Source organism: Contarinia nasturtii, unplaced genomic scaffold (assembly GCF_009176525.2).
Source record: "Contarinia nasturtii isolate CC-2019 unplaced genomic scaffold, AAFC_CNas_1.1 Cnas_scaffold_78, whole genome shotgun sequence".
NCBI lineage: Eukaryota > Metazoa > Arthropoda > Insecta > Diptera > Cecidomyiidae > Contarinia > Contarinia nasturtii.
Genome location: NW_022197436.1, coordinates 4,391,350 through 4,397,867, shown reverse-complemented (window position 1 = coordinate 4,397,867; position 6,518 = coordinate 4,391,350).

Here is a 6,518-nt window from a genome sequence, read left to right as displayed (position 1 = left end):
CAGTGTACATTAACAGTATTGTTGGTATTTCACATAATTCTTATAATTCCAGTTATATTGTTTCTTTTCGTACAATCAACCAGTTGGAACTGTACAAACTAATACAGGTCATTAGTAAATCATTTTGGTCGTACTACATTCACATGGCAATACAGTTCAGGCCTTCCGTTCTGCTTCTTAAACTTAACTTACAATCGTAAAACAAAACCATTCGATACACAAACAATCTCTTTCTCAATGCTTTTGTTGCAAAGACTCGATTTAGAAGTTTATCGAAGTGGTTAGCAAATTTCTCGATTTTATACCGATTTGATTTGGTACCCCCCACAAATCTCGATTAAAATTTTCTAATTACAGAAGTTGGCTTAGACATTTCGGGTTTTATCACAATGACGATGACTTCATCTACTACACAGAACAATGTGAATCGAATACGAAAGAACCAAGTATATTTAGTACGAATGGCTCCCCAAAAATAATGGAAAAAAAAAACTCAATACAAAAACCTTAACGAAAATTTATTTCACACTTGTATATTACTTCTTCAAAGTGTAATTAAAATGCGAGAACAGTGCGGGGGGTGTTTGATCGGTTGAGCTAAAATTCAAATTATGGCAATTATACCAAACGAAATGGAATAGAATGTTTATTGATTTTTTTTTTTAATTCTACAATGAAATACGTATACATATATAATAATTCATTTTCTTGGGCGACGGTTTTAGACCATATTACCATTTTACAACCAATAACAATTATCAAGATATTATACACATAAATTGAAGCTTTTCTAGATATCCCTTTCAGACGCCATTACATAATTTTTTATGGCGTCTAAACACCATAAGTTCAACCATAATTTTAACACATTATTCACTATATATAGTTTCCCACATATTTGTGTGTGTGTGTGTGTGTTTTTATTCCATGTTGAATGCAAAGCAAAATCTGATTCACCCTCAAAGTCTTAGAAACTATAACTGAAAAATGAAAATTGAATTCAAAATAAAAAAAAAATCTCCGTCTTTGGCTTTCTCTTTTTCGCTTTTCTATAAACTGCAACACAAAATGGAATAAAGTTTATGCACAAAAAAAATAACCCACATCCATCGACCATTAATTTCACTTTAATGACCACGACTTATTACATAAAAACGTAAACCCATTTATAATCAAATCATAATTAAATTTAATAAATCCAAACCATTTAACTTTGCTGAATGAATGTGCTGTGTGCGTTCTAGAAAACTTATGGTGCAGACAGTCGGAAAATATGGTCCGGTGTTGACGTTGGATTGAAGTAGATTTAGTGTGCGGTTTTGATTTGAAAAGCGCGATTTCGAAATGAACGATACATGTTTTTGGAACGAACCTAATGCCATCACACAACAAATACAATTTCACCGATACGATTCGACGATGCGATGGTAAACCGTTGTAAAAACATCATTCTCTCATTCACCGACCCTTTCATTGGCATTTTTACAGGAAATATTGTTTTCATTTTATTGTGTTGATTTTATAGGCACGTGTGCCCTCAGCAGAAAACAGATTGGGGGAAATAAATTTCTATCTACAAAATGAAAATGATGTAAACAATCGAAAGAAACATAAATGTAAAGAAAACTTTTTTTGTTTATATAGATTTTGGTAGGAAGCATGACATCCTCTGCGGAACAAAGAAATTCGTTAAAAGGAAATGTACAAAGAATCAAAGACCAATGATGTGTAAGGAAAGCATGTATTAGTCATTTCATTCGAAAGCGTAAGATGCAAGAATTTCTATGTTTACAATATTATAAATTTTTGAAGATTGTAAATGATAAATACATAAGTAAATGTGACATTGCATTTAATTCACCTCCTCACTTTTTCGAAAATATTTTTGCTTCGAACTCCATCCAGACTATGTGAAATTGATAAATTTTAAAAGTCCAATTATGAAATATCCTTGGAAACAAATGCATGTAGAAAATGCGACTGGCCAGCTTTTCTTGGGCTGTTCAAGCCGAGGATTGTTTGTCAAAGCGAAACAAAATAGCGCAAACACCAAAACCTTTTAAATTTCTTTTTGCCAATTTATGTAGTTATATATTGTATAATTAGGTACTTCTGAAGTCACAAACACACCAACGCACTGAAAGAAAGAAGGAAATAGTATAGGAAAGTGGGTGTATTCTTAAACACTTGAATTTGTTTGATTTTTGATTATGCTCAATGAATTAAGTAGTTTGTTTGAATTAAGTGGAAACACTTCGGGACCTTTCTGAGGAGACGTAAAATCAAAATGAAAGAGACATGGTAATGTTGAAAGTGTTCTTTAATTCATCATCGTCTATAATTAACATATGTTAATTTGTTTTGTGTAAGTATTCCGTTCTAACTGTGATGGTTCGTTTGTGTGGCAGATAATGGAAACGATGCAATGATGATTTGGTGAAATCTTTTACCCAAAAATGTAAATCCATGGAATTCACACAACTGGAAATTGTGTCCGTAAGAATGTGATAGCACTGAACCAAAGAAAGATTGTTAAAGATGTATAATAAAGTGACGCCATAAAGTGGACTCAATATAACAACGACCGACCGCAAAACATTTATAAGTATTTTTTTTATGTGTGGGGCTTTTTTCCAAAGGACAAAAAGGCTTTATTGCCAAATAATTTCTGTTCCATGACTTAAAGCGAATATTTCACACACATATAAATATATTCTGTGTGACATTATTTCAGTTGCTTCTGTAGATGATACTCGAGCATACACACACACATTCACGCTGCAGTAGTCAAAGTTGATGACAGTTACGACGGTCACATTTATTGCACTTCATATAATGTATAAATTAAAGCGGCGAATTTTCCATTTTATGTCTATTTGTTGCCAATTGGACGAAATTCAGTTCAGTCTAATGGGGTGCGTCCGTCACTTGCAAAACTTTGCTTCAGTCATTCGCTTTTTCTATCTTTTTTTTTCATCGTCGTTTTGAATTGGTTTTAGTATAGGTTGTTTTGTTGTTGTTTTTTTTTTTGTTCAAGCAAAACTTTTAACATATTCGATCTTTGTTTGTTTCGTTTATTCAGACTCTTACAACGCCAATGTTGCAATAATTTACCAAAAAAAAAACTTTCATTTTCTGTCTTTCTCTCTTGTCATGAGTATTTCTGTGTAAATGAAAAGTTTATGATGCAAAATGTGTATATGGGCATTATGTTTTTGCTCTGTGTATTTTGCCATGGTTTTGCTTTTTTTGTTTCTTTAAGTTTTTCGAAGAGCCTTCTGTATTGTTATGTTTTGCCTGTCTGTATTCAGAATGTCGCTCAATTGTTAATGTGTTTCGCCTGAAAATCGGTGGAAAATGTCATTTTTCAAACCGAACATATGATCTACAAATACTATCAACTAAGTGAATCAAAGTATGCAAGTAAGACACAGGGAGTGGGAGAAAGAGAGAGAAAGAAGATGAAACGGCGAACGAATACGGAAACTTATTTGAAATTTTTATGCATGTGTCATGGTCATGACAACCATCTGCTCTTTCGAAACCTTGTCAATGTTTCTCGAGAGCAAAACTTTTATTGAATGAAACACTTATTTAAACGCTTGATAGAGTTGCTTTTAGTAGCGATTAACCATTTGCAGAAGCCACAGCTCAACTTAAGCACTCAACAACATTTTGTAAATGAAAAAAAAGAGAATGAGATAGAGAGAGAGAGCGTATTGCATTCGACTCCTTCAACCTTTGTTTACTTTGCGCATACATTCCAAACAAGCAAACGACGATCCATGATAAATTTCATTGCACAAACAAAATTCAAACGCACTACTCGAAACTCGGAAAAACACAATGTCATAAACAAACACTGAACCAGAACTGATCTCAACCATTATTATTTTTAATCGTCAGGAGGAATGTTGAAGTTATACAGTATAAACTCTCTTTTCTCTCTTATGAATGCCTGAGAATGAATGTGGGACTATATATATTTCTTTAGAGATCCAACTTATTGGATTAATGTGCACGCAGCTGTACAATGTTCGTCTATATATCTGGCGATCACAGCGTAAACCAATTTTGGAACATTTCGCTTGCACCGATCGACACACGACTGAAACCAATCTGTGACATCGTCCTAAAATCGGTTTGTATGAGAAATGTCAAACCCTTCCGTGTTCACCAGCGTTCTCAACGGCGGCCATTTTTCGATTCCGACGCCGATCCGACGCCGAGGATATTCAATCCGAGGCCGACCGATCTCCGAATATCTCGGATCGGATCGGATCGGTGGTCGGTCGTGGTCGGTGCTCGGAGTTCGGAAAAATTTAATGAAAATAATTTTTTTTTATATTTACCAAATGGTTAATATTTGAAAAACTTCAAGACAATTGCTCTTCACCACCTATAACACAGAACGATGCGAGTCAAGAAATTGAAGATTACATCAACCTTGGCGTTCCAAATGCATTGAATATTAATGTTATTGACTGGTGGGAGGTCAATCATTCACGGTTCCCACGACTGTACAAAAAATTTCTCAAAATTGCACCAATCGTTGCATCGTCCGCTTCAGTGGAACGAATGTTCAGTACAGCCGGCAATATTTTGACAAGAAGAAGAAATCGATTGAATACAGCGCACATCGAACAATTGTTATTTTTGAATAGAAATTTAAAATGATCTAAATTTTTAAAAACGAATGAATGAGATAAATTGACGATTAATAAAAATGGGTACAAAAGAAAAATTAATTCAATTTAAAAAAAATATTGGTTTTAATTTTGTGAGCATCCGATCAATATCCGAAAACCGAATTCCGAAAAAAAATCCGATGGAAAACTCGTTCCGACGCCGACCGAACTCCGAGTATTTTCGGTTCGGATCGGATCGGCGGTCGGTCGGCGGTCGGACCTCGGTCGGATTTGCGAACCCTGGTGTTCACTTCAATGAAAAGTACCTGGTGTCTCACTTTTTCTCATTTGGCCAGTCTCGCATATTCAACCTTATTAATTATTATTGAAAAAAAGGAAGAAAAAGTCGTCGGAAAAGCTGATACTTTTATTGAATATGATTCATTGCCCAGATTTCTTCACCAAAAAAGAAAAGGAGCACGCAAAATAAAGAACCACGCATCGAATTGCATGTGTTTCGATTCAAAATCAGTTTGGCGCAAACCGATTATACCTGTAATTGTTGTTTTTTGTATTTTGTTCCCACGCTGACAAGCGATATTATATACATTATAAGTCCAGTTCGCTTCGCTTCAAAAACAAACAATTGCAAATTTGGAAGTTAAAGCGATTAGTAAATTAATAATTACCCCAAACGGCAGCAACAACATCGTGTACATCGACAGTTGGATGCTATATGCATGCAAACAATGGCAACGAACAAAAAAGGGGTGATGAAATGTTGGGCTAACATTCTTTTTACTCTATTCAAAGTAATTAAGTGGAATTATTAAAATTTCATAAATTTGTGTGTGTAGATGTGGCGGGTCCATTTTTTGCTAATTACCAAATTATTCATCTTATTTCCATTTAGTTTTTAAAATAACTGCAACGCAGTTGTGGCAGTTTACTACCATCCAATTATACTAGATATTTCGGCACTCGGTATTATTAAATATAAAAAGCGTACACAACTTTCCTGTAATTTGACTATCAAATATTTGTCTTGAGAAATTAGAATTTGGTAAAACTACATTGAATTTGTAGTCTCTTTTTTTTCATCTTCTCATTTTTCTCAATTCGAATAATTATTCCGTTGCACCGTATTAGAGGCGAGCAAAGTATGTTTTTTTCGGTCATTAAACGGATAATATTCACTTCTGAATACGTTTAAAGTGTATGAGATTTGGAGAGGCTATATTCATTTGCATTTTTTAGCCAAAATAGTTGTTTATTTTTGCAAGCTTTAAATACTCGAAAGCATATTATTCTTTATTTTAATTATCTTTTAATAGAAATCGTGAAAAATGAAATTTGCAGCGTAGCAAAAATTTTGAATCTCTTTCATGATGCAAACAACTTGAAGTGAAGAAAGTAATCGTGATCAACATTAGTTTATAAAAATAATAGAATTTAAATTGTACTGGATCTGTTTTAAATAGTGTTCGTTAATGCTGCATGATTTCTACAAAAAGTTGACCATCGTTCATCGTCAGTTCATTGACTCGCTTGACGAAAAATTGACTGTATATTTTCTTTTGTGAAATTAAATTGTGCACTTCAAAACGTCGATGAGTGAAAGGCAATCACAGTGTGATCATACTAAAGTGATAATAATTTGCATAAATATGTGGAATGAGAACAATTAATACAATGTAATTATTTGAAAATCAAAATCATAGGTGTGCATGTTAAGTGTTCGATTTAATTTGTTTTTAAAACGCCATCACATTACTATGGAAATGAAATTATATATATGTGTCCGTCAGTTGTGCTTTGTGACCGACAAATGAATCATTTGGTTCAAACAAACAAATATGTGTTGAAAAACGTAACGTAAATGGAATTGAA